Here is a 19161-nt window from a genome sequence, read left to right as displayed (position 1 = left end):
TTTCTATACGAATGCCTACTACACGACTTTCACTATCTATTGTAATAGGCAAAACACCATTCAGATTTTTACGCCAAAGTATACCAACACCCCCAACGTTCTGCCTGTGAGAATGCCACCAGTACTATCGATGGCACTCACACCTATAGAGCTAAAATCATTATGAATTGAACTGAGAAAGGCAGTTTGTCCTTGTCAAGCCAATGTTCTTGAATTATTTAGACATCACACAAATAGAGTAAAGTACTGACATCACCATCTGAAGAAGGTAAACCTCTGATGTTATAGCTGGCAATATTTATCATATTCGTGGACATTATTTTCTATTAATCTACACGTGAAGTACTTGATCTTTTCTCAGACAACTCCCATTTGGAGAAGAGTATGGTTTCACAAATTCTCGACGACGGGCCATCCGGGTACTTGCGGGTTCTTACGTCATTTTTGCGTCACAGCGCCGTGAAAACAAATAACTGAAGTTCGGATTTTTCAACCACCAAAATAATATTCAAAGTTTAAATATACATAAATGACATAAATTTTAGTTCTGCTTTTTTCCACACTATTTCTGTATCGTTCGCTGTTCTGTATCGTCTGATCTCTCATTCACCTCGCTCGTATGCGTTTCACCTACTGACGTCACTCCGCGGTCGAGAATACCTCTGAAGGCCAAGTTTCAGGACGAAGTATGCCTTCAAAGGAGTTGTCTCCAACATCAACTTTAAAAGACGAATAAGTATCAAAACGAGTTTTAAGTTTGCAACCTCCTTTAAAAGTGTCAGAGCCGCATACTTCGTCAATGTAGGTTTTAATCTGGTCAATGTCTTTGTACTGTAGTTGATAACATTGCGTACTTATTGAATTTCATACTGTTTAATCTTGATTTACTGGGTTAGTGTTAAAATTTTGAAGTGTGTTCATGCATGCACATTACATATAATAAGCTTCAAGTGCTTGCAATCAGTAAGTAGCGGCAATTTATAAGTTTATCTTTCGGTAAAACTGAGAAATTCAAAGTATTTGTCAACCTTTATTATGTACATATCAGATTGTATTCATAATTTGAAGTACATTTCTATCTCGGTAACACATGATGGCGATTCCATGTTTTTAGTATGCTTTGAATAGCGAAGAAACTGAGCACTGTGAAAAGAAATCCATTGAATTTTTAAGCAATTCATATTGTAGTATTCCTATTTTTCGACCCCAGCAATGTCGTAAAATTTATCACAACATTACTCAAATTTCGACCACTCCTTTGAGGCGTTTGTCAATGTAGGCTAGCAGGACTTCATTTGTATGCAAATGCTCTCGCAGTCCTTGTCGTGTTTTAACCAGGGACTAAGGCTTGGTATGCCTTCTTCGGGGGGAGGGCGGTGTCAAGTAAGAATACGACAAAAAGCCCATATGCAATAATATGATGCAAACTATACAAATTAGAGGAAGACTCCCTAACAAGTATGGTCATAGGGAATTCAGACGTCCACATAGTCATTTCTAACCTAATGTCAGTCTTTTTACCGTAGCTTAATTCCTCAGGTATAGATTATCATCACCTCTGTTTCATTCAAAATGCGTGGCGTTATCTTACCCACCTTTTCGATCAAGATATAGATATTTCTTTCCCCTCTGTATCATTCCGAATGCACAGAATACTCTCGTTTATTCCAGGTGGACCGAGTATTCCACATTAACTGTTTCACTGAAGACGCATATAGCTGAGATGACATGGGTATCGGGCCTACAGGAATGCTAGGATTACCAAGATATGAACTGAAAATGCTCACGTGTTTCATTATATATTGCATTTATGTGCAAGTTTGAACCTTTGCTACATGCTTTGCTACATTTAAAGTGTTATGATCAACACAATGAATTTCACCACAGATCAATTCTAAAGGTCATTAAGTATTCAAATATGTAATTAGCTGAAATAAAAATAATTAATTTCTTTGAGTACTGTCATTGTATCACAATATAGCATGTGTAATTACCTTTGGTCAAGTCCTTCAAGCTCTATATGCCAAACCGTGAAAGCTTGTTAGCTATTTATGCAAATTATGAATTAGCTGACATGAAAATGCAAAATGACTTTCAATACTGTTATAACCTGGTATAATGATCAATGTACACAGCATGTTTCGCCAAATTTTATCAAGTAAATGCCAGTATATATCCCTAATTTGGAAGGTTCATTAAATATGCATATTGGGAATTGGCTGAAAAAATGTCAAATGACTTTCAATAATCTTGTATCATAGTATCTTTAATGTACATAGCAAGTTTTGCCAACTTTGGTCAAGTCAAAACAGATAAATATCGCTAATAAATGCGGGATATCGGACCGCAGGCGGGCGAAGATTGCATTATAAGCGCGCCAACCCAAACTCACTGCATGGACATCACATTTACGAAATCGAAGTCCAAAGTCAACTACGTCATTGTTAGAATAAGAGAGGTTTTCCATCACACGGGAGCATACCACCACAAATTTTGCACAGATGGCGTTGCACTGGCATTGAAAAAGGGTGCATGGGAGCATGGGAACGCGGGCAGTTTCCCTCGCTATGGGTAGGAAATGCATTGAGCAAGACACACTTCCGGGTTCGCAAAAAAACGAGGATCCCATTTACGGGGCGCTCAAATATAACTATTTGCTGTGATACATAGCAGAGGCGTATATGTTTGTGATGCTGAGAATAACATCAGTAATAAATGACGGTTTTAAAAGTTGACGTTTTTTGCGATGAAACAGACTTCTGAAGGTAGCTCGCTTGGGGAACACGTCATCCCGGCCGCTGTCCGCTTTGACCCCAGTAATTCACACTGGTTTTGGTCGGCCCCAGGTACCCAAGTCACTTCGACCCCGTCACACTTTTGCCTACATGTCCACGGAGACGATTCAACATGTTCCACAACAAAGCCAAGACAAAAATTGAAAATATCAATAAAATGGCTTCACAAAGGATGAAATACACGATACTCGATGAAGTATGAAGTTTATGAAATGATATCAAAATTGACAACACAAGTGTTTGTCTCGGTAATACCACTTGAAGTTGAACTATTCTACAGACTGTTTTTTTCCATACAGTGCAGTATTTGTCAGTGACAAATTAATCTTTGCAATACATTTTTTTGCGATGAGCTGGAAATTTGATTAATATCGAGTTAATGTACATAAATATTCCGTTATTTACTGGGACACGTTTATTTTCTCGATCCGCTATCTGCGGCTCGGACTACGTGCTGAAGTACATTGACTGTTCATGTCAACGATCGTTTCTCCCTCTGCAGAGTTTCTGTATCCCGTTCAACAACGCTGTACCTCGATCACACGATAGTGACGCTATGTAACTGTGCAGTATTGAAACTTATCATAAATGGCCACCTCGTCTAACAGTAACACGTATTGTCGGGATTATCGTACGGAAAAAGACTGCAAAAGTAAGACTTATGAATCTTCATCAGAATTGAACACATCATGATTGTACACGAGTATCAACCGTGAATGCACGTTGAGCTCGGCAGTTACACAAGCATGGTACGCTACATGCATAGCCCTACGAGTATGGCGACAGTGTCCGGCTTTGGCTACGCCGCCTACCGGAGGTGGGAGGCGGCGTAGCCAAAGCCGGACACTCTCGTCATACTCGTAGGGCTAGCTACATGCACTGCCGCGATGCCGATCGTATGCATTCCAAGGCCTATCCCGGAATTTGTTTCACAAACAACCTCAAAGGAGAGCAAACATACTTCTATGGACAATGACGAACACGTTTCTTGGCGAAGCAAAATCAAAACAGTGCAGAAGTACATGAAGTAGGTCATGGCCTTGGACTCTGTGCACGAACCTGATTGGACACTTCAATACCTTTGACCCAAAGTTATTATTCATCAGCACTTCCATGCCATGAGGCTAGTAGAGAACGTATGTACTCATTTCTGGCGATCGAGCAGCGAGGGAAACAATCAATTACCAAGGATAAAGCTAATTTGCTAAACGATATTTTATCTTGAATAGTGAATTGAATGAGTAATAAAATATCATATTTTTAATGTTCAATACGAGGTTGAAACACGGAGGGACCGTGGTTGAAACCAGAGCTATCCAGCTGTAGCCAACCTGGACAAGCACATTTCACAGCGCCCTCAAACAGTCGATTGTTTTCACTTGTCATACGCGGCGTAACAGAAAAATTAAAACTTTCATAACTTCATTAATATCCAAGCCACGCCCACCAAAACCTTTTCAGTTCTAGCCATTTGAATTCTGAAGATGTCTACCAAATTTGACTGAAATACGTTCAGCCGTTTTGAGAAAATGGACCAACAGACAGACAGACAGACACACAGACAGACAGACAGACAGACATCGCTGCGACATATGCTCACGTGTTCACACGTGAGCAAAAATGAACTCTGTTACATTCCAACACGTAGAGTGTGTCTTCTGTTTATTCGAAGACGCATAGAGTATCACAGGGTACACGGGCTTGTTGTTTATTTGTGTTTGTTTGTTGTTTGTTTGTTTGTTTGTTTGTGTGTATGTTTGTGTTTGTTTATTTGTTATTTTAATAAAATAACAGCGAAAAGCTGTTTTGTTAATATTTGTCAATAAAGAGCAGTTTATTTGTTTATTTGTTTGTTTATTTATTTATTTATTTGTTTGCTTGTTTGTTGATACGTATTTCCGATGGTTAGGGTTAGGGTTAGGCTTAAGTTAGGGTTAGGGTTAGGGTTAGGGTTAGGGTTAGGCTTAAGTTAGGGTTAGGGTTAGGCTTAAGTTAGGGTTAGAGTTAGGGTTAGGCTTATTCACTCCCACTATATATGGAGACCCCATATATAGAGGGAGTGAATAAGCCTAACCCTAACCCTAACCCTAACTTAACCCTAACCCTAACCCTAACCCTAACTTAAGCCTAACCCTAACCCTAACCATCGGAAATACGTATCAACAAACAAGCAAACAAATAAATAAATAAATAAACAAATAAACTGCTCTTTATTGACAAATATTAACAAAACAGCTTTTCGCTGTTATTTATTAAAATAACAAATAAACAAACACAAACATACACACAAACAAACAAACACAAACAAACAACAAGCCCGTGTACCCTGTGAGAGTATCCCTTCCTCAGATTTGTTCCTGAGATGTCACCTTGGTATCAATACTGGGAAAGACCATCATTGCATTTAAAGTGGAATGTTGGTATGGTCGGTTACAAGTACAGCCCTGGTAAAGCCACTCAGGGGGAAAAGGAAGAGACAGCGCTTGACGCTCATCTACAATCTATGTATAATAATCATTGGTTTTAGTCTGATCTGATGACAAAGTGATATAATTATCATGCCATGTCACTAGCTATCCCTGCCACTATTAACCAGTTTACCGATTGATGTCACATGTGTCTGACTGTTGACTGCAGTATGTCACAAGGTCAAGCAAAATGGAGGTCTTTGCATTTCTTGTCACATACAATCCCCAGTGAAGAGCTTTCCTCAACAAACGTGGTACCACGTACAAATCATACAAGTAAGATCTCTACCTGTGTACAGAGGAACTTGTAATTAAGGAGTATCGCTATCAATGCCACAGGTTGCTAATGCCCAACGTTATCAGGTGACCACATCGAGACAAGATGAGAGTACACCATCGTGTGTTTCTGTTCATAACTGCCACGTGTGCTGTCTAAGTCTGAGAATTCTCTGCCCGTCCTCTAGCTAGGTGTCATTGATTGAGATGATAGATGTAACTGTGAAGACTATGAGCTACAGGTGAATTAACGGACAAACACAGGGCGTGCAGATTTGAATAGAGTTACATGTAAATGCATTTCATTTGAGAGATCTAAGGAATGACATTTAAGATGACTTAAGATGACCTTTACAACCAACGAAAATGATATTTATTGCCGCTACGAGACTCTTGTTGACAGAGTGGGAAAAGATGAGCACTTGATTGTTTATTGGTTTAAAAACGTCTGGGTTCCTCAATCGCTAACTGTTTGAAGTGACCACATGCAACAACCATTAAAAGGCCCAATCGCTGCAACTTTTGACGTTTTGTCACTATTTGCACTATTTGAGTTTTTCTTGGCAACTGCAGTTTCTTGTTCTTCTCCCCGACGCATATTGAGATGCAAGGTATTCAGCTTGTCAACTCAGCATGTACATGTTTAGACTAAATTGTTATTGTTGACAAGTGAATTCATATCCGGACTAGAGTTCAAAATGAGAAACAATAATAGTACATTCTACACATCATATAGACGTTGTGTTGACAACCTAAATACTGGGTGCTTCAATATGTTTTGGGGAGCAGAATACTGTAAGAACTTCCCATTGACTTACAAAACAAACAATAGTACAGAAATTATCAAAAGTTACAGCTGGTGACCCCGCTGTATACATATTTCTCATTTGTCAAGATCTCGATAGTGCTCCGATTCACACTGAACAAAGGATTATGGGTCTTTAGTCTTGACTGCTACAATAAAAGAGATGGATTTATCGAATATTGAATAAAAATCTGGGTTACATTTTTAAATTCATAAATTTTATCGGCAATGTTGGTGATATACATCAAAGGTATAGAGGAAAGTTTTCTGATCTGCCCCTACAATACAAATCACCAATTTTCCATTCAAACTGATCTTCGTATTCGACATTGAGCCAAAAACAGCATTTGATGATTTACTCTCTGCCCGCTGCTCTTTGCGTAAGCTGACGGTCGTTTTACAAACAGCGTAAGACCATTAAAAGTAACCGAAAAGTTAACATTAAAACACTGAAATTTTAAACCGAATTTTTAAACTGATTTTTTTTATAAATCTAATATTGACGCATTCGTATATGCTATTTTGATGATATTTGCTAAGCTCAGAGCGAAGACAGCGGCTTAGATTTAAATTTCAAATGTAAATACAAATCTGTTTAATATCACTTTCGTCGACTTCGTATGTAAATATCAAAGTTATTAAAAACAGAATACGTATATTTGAGTATTGTCATCCACAGAGGTAAAAATCGTGATTTTGCATGCAAATTGACGATTAAAATCTCTATTTACAACGGTGCATATCAGAGTCACGTGATTCGTTTTGCCTCACTGTCCATTCAAAGATGTGTACTTTAACACACTCCTGTCAAAGGATGTGACTTGGAGGAGCGATGAAGTCTTTAGCTATCCCTCATACAATGTAGTTGACTTTAAAGGCAACTACCCCTTGATACAATGGTATCTCCCTATCGAGCGGTCTGTTTTCGCCTACCGAAGTGATGTGGACTGTCGACTGGATGTCATAAATTCCACAGGCCTTTCACTTTTGTCTTTTACAGGCCACAGGCAGAAAATCATTTACAAGATAGGAAAACATAAAGCAATCGCGTGCATCACGATACAGAGAGCCATCTCGCTGGATAATTTATTTGCCTGTTCTTACCGGAGATAAGGGCAGTCTTGGATAGCAGATGTCGACAACACGATAAAATGCTGCCATTTCAAACAAGATACATAGTTTTCTCTTACTGACAAGAATCTGTTGGATTTTGAGGTATTTCAACCGTAAGGAGAAACGTGAGTCTGAACGCAGTGGCGATTGAGAAACAATGTCTTGTTTCTGTCGTTAACAGAAGACCAAAATCCGTCCCCACATTGCTACGGTAAGTGTGACTTATTCAAATCTCTTCTTGTTCCACGCACAGGCCAATACAAGTTTCTTGTTAAGATTGCCTCTATTCGGTGTTTCTCGGAACACTAGCTTTTTCATTTTGGGTAAGCCGCCTTATCGTGTGTTCGCTGGATATACGACTCATGATTGAAGAGATAAATGCCGTGATTGAAGTCAGAGAAAGTGCAACCCTTGAAAACGCAAGAAAACAGCTTAATAAAAGATCTCTTTTCAGACTCAATACATTATAAAATATTGCGAAATGTCGAATGCATGCACAAATTTTATAGGTTTATCGCCGTTGAAGGTGAATAATCTATAAACATATCATCTTGTCACTTCAATACATTTATATTCTGCCCAGTAACTATCCTTCTCAATACATCATTTTTGTCGGTCTGCCCTTTGTGTGCTACACGATACATTCATATCCATTCACCCAGCAGTCATCTGTTGACGTCGATACCAACCTGATTAAAATTTATATTTTGTGTCCAGATAAACGTCGAGGTTGATGCAAACTCGTACACAGAGGCCTCGACTCAAAACTTGTCGATAACACAATCAAGATTTCTTTGGCGCCGATAGACACATCGCCTCCCCTCTACCTTTTTTCTTTGTTCCTCTTTCTTTGTGTCGCTGTTTGTTCGCTTCGTCTGAATGTTTCTCCCTTCCATTATGTATTTCTGTCACTCGCTTCTCCCTTCTCTTCTCTTTCCCCTCCCTCTAACCGCCAGCAATCCCTGTCTCTGCCTCTGTCTGTCTGTCTGTCTGTCTGTCTGTCTGTCTGTCTGTCTGTCTCCCTTCTCTGTCATTCTCTGTCTCTGTCTCTCTGTCTCTCTGTTTCTCTGTCTGTCTGTCTGTCTGTCTGTCTGTCTGTCTCTGTCTCTGTCTGTCTCTCTCTCTCTCTCTCTCTCTCTCTCTCTCTCTCTCTCTCTCTCTCTCTCTCTCTCTCTCTCTCTCTCTCTCTCTCTCTCTCTCTCTCTCTCTCTCTCTCTCTCTCTCTCTCTCTCTCTCTCTCTCTCCATCAATTAGACTCGTACAGACTTTTCAAGTTTTCTATGCTCGGTTTGATGAAGTGTTTAAGAAACAATCCCAAGTGATATTGTAAAGTATGCACGTTATTTTCAAAACTCCCTATCCGATAAGTCTCCATCAGATTTATTGATCAGTGGTGCAGTATTTTTCGCTAGGGAGTCGTTTTTGTTTCGAAATTTTAATGTAAAGCAATATTTTCACCTCGATGGCAACACATGTCACCCAGTAACAGCACACTGGCGTGATTTATCGTGAACAACAAACAAAGGTTGAAGAAAAAGGTACAACCAGTTCATGCCGTAATACAACGTTCGCACCGTCAGAAAGTGAAAAAAAAACCACTAAGTGCTGGAACGCATTAATGTGGGTTCCATTACAGTACAGTTAAGTTTGATTCTTGCTATAGTCCTCATAATATTAACATCACAGTCTGAGCAATGGTAACCATCGTCCTTTGAGGACGATTTTTAAGAGCTCCTATTCCTAGGAAACTTTATGAGCTTTGTTGCATCGATTTATCAGACCTAATACATTTCTCATTACAATTTCAATCTATCTGCTGACACATTTAAAGGTTATTTTGTATCAAACCTTCACCCCAGGCCGATGCTGTCATCCAGGGGACTGCAAGCATTCTATTCATTTTATGGTAATGTAAAGTTATATTATGAAAGTACAGAGATCGACTCTGCTTTACTATTGCGTTCGATCTCAAAACGTCTGATCAATGTTCACAATTGACAAATTTATGAAACGTTTGATGGAAGTATTTGTTTTTTGAACTTCTCTCAAACACGATAAAACGATGAATTGCATTGCATCAACTTCTGACAGCTCTTTCATCAACGAAGCATTTCAATCATGTTAAGCCTGTACATGGTGTGCATATTGTAACCTTGGAAAACAGTGAGTCCAGATTTGCGCACAGTAACCGTAATAGCGCGACCACATCCCCCCTCCCCCCAACAAACAAACACGCAAACAAAAAGCTGCCACAAGTTTCACTTAATTGTCGTGCGCTCGTTTTAATTGTCCTATAACCCTTTAACAATTATCACTCTTAAATAAATGTACGTATTTGGCCCATATTTTCAAGTCATGCATATACACGTCACATCATGTCACGGAAAGTCAGACGTACACCGTGACAAAACAATCCAATGGGGCTGTTCGCGGTTTCGGGTTTGTTACCAAATTTAGCTGCATGCACGAGCGCGACTTCGTACACTACTACCGGAAATTCAGATATCTTTTGTCTGTATTGTATTCGTGGCTGCTATGCTATATTGAAGGTCGTCTGGGTTTGTTGGGTTGTCTTTTCCACAGGGTATTGCAAACAATATTCATCTGGATGTCGCGATAAATAAACGTCATGTATCTCCCCTTCCTATACCTCAATGACATGCCTTACCTGTGTCACTTGCTATTAACCATCTCCATATTGGATTAATTTGACTTCATTTCATATGAGCACACATTATTACGTTAAATGTGTGTAATGAAACACTCTGTCGGTACCTTTGAAAGCCTGGCTGACCAAATATTCTGTCGGGAGTTGATGTCTAGATTGTTCAATAACCAATCCCAATATTGAGTCAATCACAGACAGCAGTGGCCCGAGATAAATTCAACAGTTTTCCTCTTTGCAGTCGAAGAGCTGAATCGAAACAATATTGCTTATTAGAAATCAGTGGGTTTTTTTACGTAACAAATTTTTATTATTTTGCTTTTCATTGATTGAGGACATAGCAGAGGATATTTTTCCACGGATCTTGCATATTGAATATCAACACTCTCGACATTTTAATTCTCCATTATGAGACCAAATAAGCGACATCATTGTTGAGAGAAAAAAAATCGTGTTGTGAAGTATCGGCAACGTTCCTATAAAAAAGCACGAAAGAATAGGGCAAAAAAGATCGTTTCTGGTCACCACTCGCGTCATTTTAGAACCTGCGCGTCATGGCTTTTTAGGGGGTTACATACTCATCAGTACAGCTATCCTTGATATCCCTGTTTGCATGTCCGAAGGAATACTAAACAGAAAACGGAAGTATTATGCAGTCAGTGATAAAAGACGATAACTGTTGCATCAATAGTGCCAAAGCAGCATTGTTAGGAATAAAAAAAAGAAAGGAAAAAAAGAAAAAAACGCGTCGCCGTATCACTTTTACTGAATGTCAAGGACCAGAAACATTTTTTTCGGAGGGAGGGGGCATATAGGCAAACAATTATAAAAATGCACAGCTCTTCCGATCTAGTGATACCTCAATATCAGACTTTTAATTGAAAAAACCTGACAAAATTTTGTATGACAATGATTTGGGGTAATTGTTGTAATAAATATAAGAATAAATAGATCAGGTACATGTGAAATAAGACTAAAATTCACTTACGCGTATAAACAAATGAAAACCAAAAGTTGAAACACCGTGAAACAACATCTTATGAAGCGATATTTCCAAAAATATAGGTGTTCGATGGTTTGACGTCGACATCTTTCTCTGTGATCACCGAGGGTTGTATCGCAGTGTTGCTGAAGTTGAAATGTGACAACGAATATGCAGGTTGACGCCAAACCAAGTAAAACTATACAGACATGCAGTTGTTATTAAAAATTGAAGATCATTATTGTATAAAGAAGACCTCTGTTGAAGGGCGAGTAAATTGATCGAAAAATACAAAATATGTAACATTCAAGTTGTGTCAGTCTTAGGACTACTAGTAAGTCTTGGCCATAAAATGTACGCATCACTTTGCCATGTTTGTGACGAGACACAAAATATCCGCCATCTTTCTAAATCTTCAACTGCACAGCTTGATGCAATATAATTTTCAGATCAGTTTACTCAGTGCAAGAAGAAGTAAACAAGCTGAAAGAAGAAAATCGTGTGGCAAATTATGATATGGCAGCCGTATCTCAGAAACTGGATGAAATTGACAGTCGCCAAGATACACAAAATATGGTCCCCGCGGTATTCAACTTTCACCAGATATAGTTGAAATAATGTGTTTATTGTTTGCAGATGATGTATTTCTTTTTGCTGATACTGTCATTGGTTTACAGCGCCTTTTGAATTGTTTGAATACCAATTGTATCAAATGGAAAAATCAGTAAGTCTTGATAAGATTAAAGTCATTGTATTTAAAGGTGGCGGACACCTTTCAAAGACCGAGAAATGGTACAATAATGAAGAAAGGCTTTGTGTTGTATCTTTTTATAAGTATCTCGGTGTTATTTTTTCTACCAGATTACAATGGTCTGTTGCTACAAAAACTCTAGCCAAACAAGTCAAAAAAGTGTTAATGGGCATCGCCAGAGCTGGTAAAAAGACTGGTAACTTTAGTTATGATGTACTTTTTAAAAATTTTGATGCTATGGTCTCGCCTATTATAACGCACAGTTACAAGATATGAAAGTTTAGAACGTGTACAATACTTAGCCTGTAAAATGTTTTTAGGTGTGTCCTGCAACACTCCAAATGCTGCTGTTCTTGGAGAATGTGGGCGGTATCATATTTATTTTACATAGCTAAGAGTATAAAATATTGGGTAAAACTTTTAAAAATGCCAAGTAGCAGATACCTCAGAAAATGTTATGAAATTCTTTATCAAATTGATAAATTAGGTATAAGAACAAAACCTACACGGATACATCATATCTAAAATATTCTCTTCCAATCTAATCTGAGACTCCAAGTTGTATGGGAACGACATGAAATAGTTGTTGAGAAATGTTTTTTTAATTCCTTTTGTGGAAAATCTTAAATATTTTTTGTATTGCAATTGGTTTAGCCAAATTTGTACAACTGATAAACTTTCATCTTACAGAGAATTTAAGACATCACTTGTTCCAGAAAAATACCTTTCAGCTGTTAAAGTTCATACGCATATGAAAATGTTGGCACGATTAATGTGCTCTTCTCATTATTTAAAAATAGAAACAGATAGAAAGCTAAATATTGATAGAACAGACAGAATTTGTGTATTATGTGAACGAAATGAGATTGAAAATGAGTATCATTTTGTTCTGATTTGTCCATTTTTTTTGATACTTTAAGAAGTAAATATTTACCAGCTTTTTATACCACATCACCATCAGAAAGGAAATTTGTAGATTTGATGTCTTCGAGTAATACTGATTTATTACAGAGATTAGCAACATTTACATTTCATGTTATGATATGCAGAAAGGATATTGAAATGTAAAATATATTTTTCCCAAGATTTGTTGTTTTTTTTCATGTCATTTAATAATTTTATCGCAGTTTTGTTTGTATATTGGGCCGATGGCCTGGAAATACAGGATAAAGACCACCTATCATTTCCAGCCTATAACTTGATCTTTATATGCGATCCAAACTACTTTCCACTCTTCTTGAATATCACAGTGAAAGCTAAATGTTAAACGTCAGTGGTGCTTCATAATGTACCTTAGTAGCATGCTGACACTCAGCGTTTAGTATTTCTGTCATTAGACATCATCTGTTCAGTATAGGTGAAGTGAGATTGAATTACACAATGTATGTATGTATGTATGTATGTATGTATGTATGTATGTATGTATGTATGTATGTATGTATGTATGTATGTATGTATGTATGTATGTATGTATGTATGTATGTATGTATGTATGTATGTATGTATGTGTGTGTGTGTGTGTGTGTGTGTGTGTGTTGTATGTATGTATGTATGTATGTATGTATGTATGTATGTATGTATGTATGTCTGTGTGTGTGTATGTATGTATGTATGTATGTATGTATGTATGTATGTATGCATGCATGCATGCATGCATGCATGCATGTATGTATGTATGTATCTATGTATGTATGTGTGTGTGTGTTTATGTATGTATGTATGTATGTATGTATGTATGTATGTATGTATGTATGTATGTATGTATGTATGTATGTATGTATGTATGTATGTATGTATGTATGTATACATGCATGTATATATATATATCTATGTACGTATCTTTGTATGTATCTATGTATCTTAGTATGTATCTATGCATCTATGTATGTATCTATGTATGTATCTATGTATTATCTATATATAATCTATGTATCTAATTTTAAGTAAAACTTTTCACCATTTGATCATCGCAAAGGAAGTTTGTTGTTAATGGTGTTCCTAATTAAACTAACTAGCCATGACAACAGCACGGGTGCTAGTTTGTGCGATTGTCAACTTATTTCTGCTAGGCCCCGGGCCGTCAATTTCCTGAAATGAAAGATATCAAATAAGGGTATGTACATTAAATTACTATGGCCTCTTCGTTGTAGATAACACAGACGAGTCAATTAATGACACTGATAACATTCATCATTATGCTTTCAACGCAATGTTTTGTTTTGTTTTTTCAGAAGACTCCATCATTCGACCCCTTGACCCCTTTTGTCTTTTGTTCACAGATTTGTGTATATATATATATATATATATATATATATATATATATATATATATATATATATATTATATTATTTATTCACATATATGTGTGTTTGTTTGTTTGTTTGTGTGTGTGTGTGCGTGTGTGTGTGTGTGTATTAAAGTATAACACGATTGGAACTAATTTAGGATAATTGGATTTTCATATTTTTGCAAATTTCTCAAAGCTGAATGTTGCAATATTGCAAATTACTCATAAAAACAAGTGTGTAATATAAAAAGAAAAGCAGATAAGATTACATTTGTAGATTAAATCGACATTACTTCACCATCCAACTATCCCAAATAAGTTCCAATCGTGTTGTATACAGATGTCTTCGTGGGAATATACGCACGTAGGCATTAGTAAGCTTATGTCTCTCCAGTAGCGCTTCAGTAGATGTACTATAGGAGTTAGTCAAGCAGATTTTACTACAAGACTCGGTGACAGCAATATGCACCGATAAACAGTGTTTGCCGGCACCTGTTAATATCGCACCTCTTTTATTGCGAAACGTATGTTGCTTCCAAAGTGAAACATACCATTGTCAGTGTTCCAAGCAACAGCCATGTTAATCGTCAAATACAACACGGATGTAAAACCTACTCGTGTCATACCTGTAACGTCTGTAAGCGTTTGCTGAAAGGCTAAAGTTGGACTCTTTTAGAGCGTTCAACCAATTTTCGGCAAATCCCTGACTATCAGAGATATGTAGAATTATAATGGAAACTGAAAAGGCAGTAGTTTCCACACGGTTAGTGTGACAGCTTTATGACCATGCTAAAAATTGATAGAGATTGATGGTAAATGAAACTCCATTGTTTCAAACACACGCCATTCCAGTCAGCGTGAAGCGACAACCTTAAGAGAGATGCAAAGATTAAAATACAACTGACGAAACGCAAAGGACAAGTTTCTTGACGTTTCATCGGCTATATATCACTTTGTGTATTAATTCTGTTCCGTCGAGCTACTTACTGACATCGCTATGGCCAAGAAGACAGTACTGTGCAGCCCATCTTGACTAACAAAGCCGTATGTCGAGTCAAGAATACTTTCTTCAGAGCACATATTATATTACAGGAATAATTACCAAGTATCCAGAAAGTAACATTTTTCCCTGCTGAAAAAGTTATTTTAGAGGACCTACAGATAGAAATGTCAGTGGCCATGAAAAGAAAATGCTTAAAAAAGAAACAAAACTTTTGCAAAATGGCATTTGCGGATTGGTCCTCCTAACAATATCCGACCGCTGGTCTCTTTCATTACATGTGATTTGTGAGCATTGGGGCAAACGTAGATAGTTACCTGTGGGAATGAATTGTATTTTCTGTGTGCCCACAGTCGTTTAATTTCCCACTCGGCTATCGAGCACGTTCAGAAAACCTTACACTACTCTATAACATTTCTTTCCCACATGCAATGCAGGATGAACTCGTTACATTAGCCGTAAAGGAACAGTTATTACTCCTGAACCAGAGACAGAAACTGTCATTGATTGATTCGGTGTCTCCACTCATCTCAAAACAGACTCGGTTTAATCATGTAAGATTCACTCGCCTACATGGTCATGCGCTGTCCTCCTCCAACGCAAAATCACGCGCTTCTGTGTGTCCCAACCCCCAAAGCATTACAACGCAGATATCATAACAATGTATTTTGCTTATTCTTGGTAAGAAAACATTGATAGCTTTGGTCGTTAAAAATTTACTGGTCATATTTTGATTGGTTTAATGAGTATTGAAATGTGAATTTGGTTACATGTATGGATACTCACCCGTGTCTTCTTCGATCCCTCTGTCATGCAAATAACGTGTTTCTCTTTTCTTCACAGATTAAGTGTGTCGGTGACCGCCATACATCCCAGCAACCCACTCACAGGGACCCACTCTTCCGTCATCTCCGAAGGCAACACCTCAGATCAACGCCCCCGGCAGCCGGAAGCACCCTATGTTTCATGTCAGGCAATTGATGACGAGAGAAGAATACAGAACGAACGTTGACATGAATCCGTATCGACTCCACATGTACATATTCGTTGTTGACGGAAAACTCGCATAGGACTTCGCAGTTCATTATTTTCATTACTAACATTAATATCAGTGATAAACTCTGTTATCTTAATTTTTCCTTGTATCTCTGATAATTTTCAGAATTCAGCACAAGATGGTGCATCTTACATTTGCTCGGCGGTTGATAGTTTTGCAGATGATTTTATTCGCTTGCGCTACAAATTCCAATCCGATATCCTATAGGGGTGAAAGCGTTCAAACTCACTATACAGAAGAAGAGCGGCGCTCACGACAAACGCGGGATCCAAAAAATGATGAGGTACATCTTAATGAAGACGACGATTACTATGTGACTGATGACACAGCGCCATCTACGACCACGTCGTCAACTTACGTGATTATAGCGCTGGGAATCCTTGTCGGTCTGGCGTTGTTCACACTGGCTTGTTATCTCTGCTTCAAGGGAGAAGCGTACAGAAGAACTTAGAAAGGATTTGATTAAAAAGTGAAAGCTGTTAACGAAATCACTTGTAGTGGGTTTGACGTGTTCAAAAAAAGAAGTAAAGGCGATAATCAGGCAGGTCCACGTGAAAAATTACACAAAGTTTCTGTGAAGAACTTGGATCAGTATAGTGCTTTTGATATCGTTAATCGTCCGGCGTCAATCAGTTAAGGTGTTTACACCGTGAAGATAGATTGGCAATCATCGATGAATTGCTCAGAACAGTTGAGTATTTAAACGTTAAAAAGCCTTGCTTTATGATGTCATCAGCTTCCTCGGTCACTGACTCGTTTCAGATAATTGGCTTCGTGATCTGGGCATGAAATCGAGTTGTCATGTATACACGCACCGAGCCTGATACACTGCACTGCGACATATTGTTGCAATGGCAAATCTTTCGGATGCATTCGCCGCAATGAATACAACCTGAGGGCATCATTAGTACCGGACTCTGTAGAGAGAAAATGGAATATTTTGTGTCGTAAATTCAGACGTTGGGCAACACTGTAGGGTACACAATGAACTTTACGTTTTCCCCAAAGTGTAGTGTAAATTTTGAACATCCTTTAGGATTGGGCTGGCACTTTTACAGAAAATCTCTACGCTTTCGAAATCAATTATTTTAACTTTCATTGATGTGTAATGAACACATTTTGGCCCGTCATTAATAATCAGTGTAATGCCAGAATAGAGACAAATGCGGTGGAAAAGGTGTATCTGGTCCATATTACAGCATTCCTTCACATTTCCATTCTACAGAGTAGTCTCACAGCATCGGGCGATCATTTCCGCATTGCTGAACGATTCACAGCCATCACATTTCGGTCTGAACTATACGTACCCAAGTTCATTATAGCGTACGCGCAGCTCCCTTATCGTTAACATCGCTCCCGTTCCTATGCCAACCTGCCAGTGGCGATCCCGGCAGGCCACGGTCCTGCCTTCGTATTCCGATCATTATGTTATTGAAGACTGGTGAAAGCGTATCCTGAGACGCAAGTCAAACAGCATAGAGACCTTCCAGTAGACCTAGTGGGCATGTTTCAACTACAGCTAAAAAAGTTATGTTGAAAATATCCATCGCTATATATGTATTTTATGAAATATGAATATTATTATTTGAGTCACATTCACATATCATCAGCCGCATAAACTCATCCATAAAGTAGAATGAACATAGTCTTGGTTACCCAGACTGCACTTCGGGGCTCTCACTCGGCAGCCCCGGATACAGCCCAGCAGTGCAGTCTGGATAACCCAGACTAGGATGAACAGAGTTGTCATGTTAGAGTCCCGAACTGTAGATGTCATCTACATTACTCGAGCCGTTTTAGACCGTAGATGCGATTGCAGTGCAAGGTGTTCTATCCTTATCTACCGTCATTTTTTTAGCTTAGACTATCATATTTGCGACATCACCACTCCATTCATGGTTGCCATATTAAACACAAATGTTAAATCTGCCAGGCTTGTTTGTCGTGCTTTGGAAAGTTTGTGGTTGTGTGAAGCAATCGCCGGTGGCAACATCTGGCAGATTCAGTAAAAGTTCATTTTTTCTGCCAGCGATGAATACATTCTCATCACGATAAATATGTTAAATCATAGTGGTTAACGGCTAACTCGAATCTATACAGCTGGTCCATATAATTCCATAGTGTTCATTACGGTCCCCTAATGAAATTTTGCAATTAAAGATAATCTTAACTGTGTACAGACTCATAATTTCCCTGTGGTAATATTTTTCAAAGACTACATATTGCTATTAACGAACCTGTAGCTGGGACCTGCAGTCCTACTTGGAGCCAAATGTGAATGACCATGCCTTACAGTTCGTGCAAATCGGTGGCTGGGATGTGATACAGCGATCTGGAGCTATGGTGATAAGATCAGACTGTGATTCTCGTTCATTCTACACGCCTCTTTGGTTGCGTAGAAAAAATTGAAAGAGTTTCCTGCAATGGGTATAGCACAGAGTAGTCTGGTACCTACTTGGATGTTTTGCAATCAATCTGTCTACGCCTAAACTCTATAGGCAGGCATTAAACGTGTTGCGTGTGGTTAACACCAAAGAGACAGTATATCCAAAAGAAAATGGTTTACACAGGCTCTCCGTATTGACATTACTTGAAGTAAACGCTCTTCCCCCAGCCCATCCCACATACGCATGGATGCTATACTTTTTGTGGAACACATGCATCGGTATAGCTTTATTACGAAAATATATGTAAGGTCAGAAGGTACAAGTTGCGTGTTGTCGCCACTGACATTGCAAAGTAGGATAAATTAATTAATAAATGTGTGACTTGCTGGTTCAACGTCGACCGGTGTACGATGGTAATAAAGGTTGATGATGTCATCAAATCGGATATGACCTACCTAACTAAGATTGATAAGATAGATCATATCCGATTTGATGACATCATCAACGTTTACTTCAAACTTCGACCGAGTGGCCCCTCAAAATATACCCGCACAAGCGCTAAGCGACGACTCTTA

General features: G+C 38.3%; 1 long non-coding RNA gene across 1 annotated transcript; it reads left to right on the top strand.

Moving 5' to 3' along the window:
* Positions 1 to 7228: 7228 nt before the first annotated feature.
* On the top strand, positions 7229 to 18127 carry LOC139139683 (uncharacterized). Its single transcript, XR_011553864.1, has 2 exons — positions 7229 to 7668; positions 15986 to 18127. It is a non-coding gene; the product is annotated as an uncharacterized lncRNA (long non-coding RNA).
* The last annotated feature ends 1034 nt before the right edge of the window (positions 18128 to 19161 follow it).

This window comes from Ptychodera flava, chromosome 9, assembly GCF_041260155.1.
Source record: "Ptychodera flava strain L36383 chromosome 9, AS_Pfla_20210202, whole genome shotgun sequence".
NCBI lineage: Eukaryota > Metazoa > Hemichordata > Enteropneusta > Ptychoderidae > Ptychodera > Ptychodera flava.
This window is presented reverse-complemented; position numbering and strand designations above follow the sequence as displayed.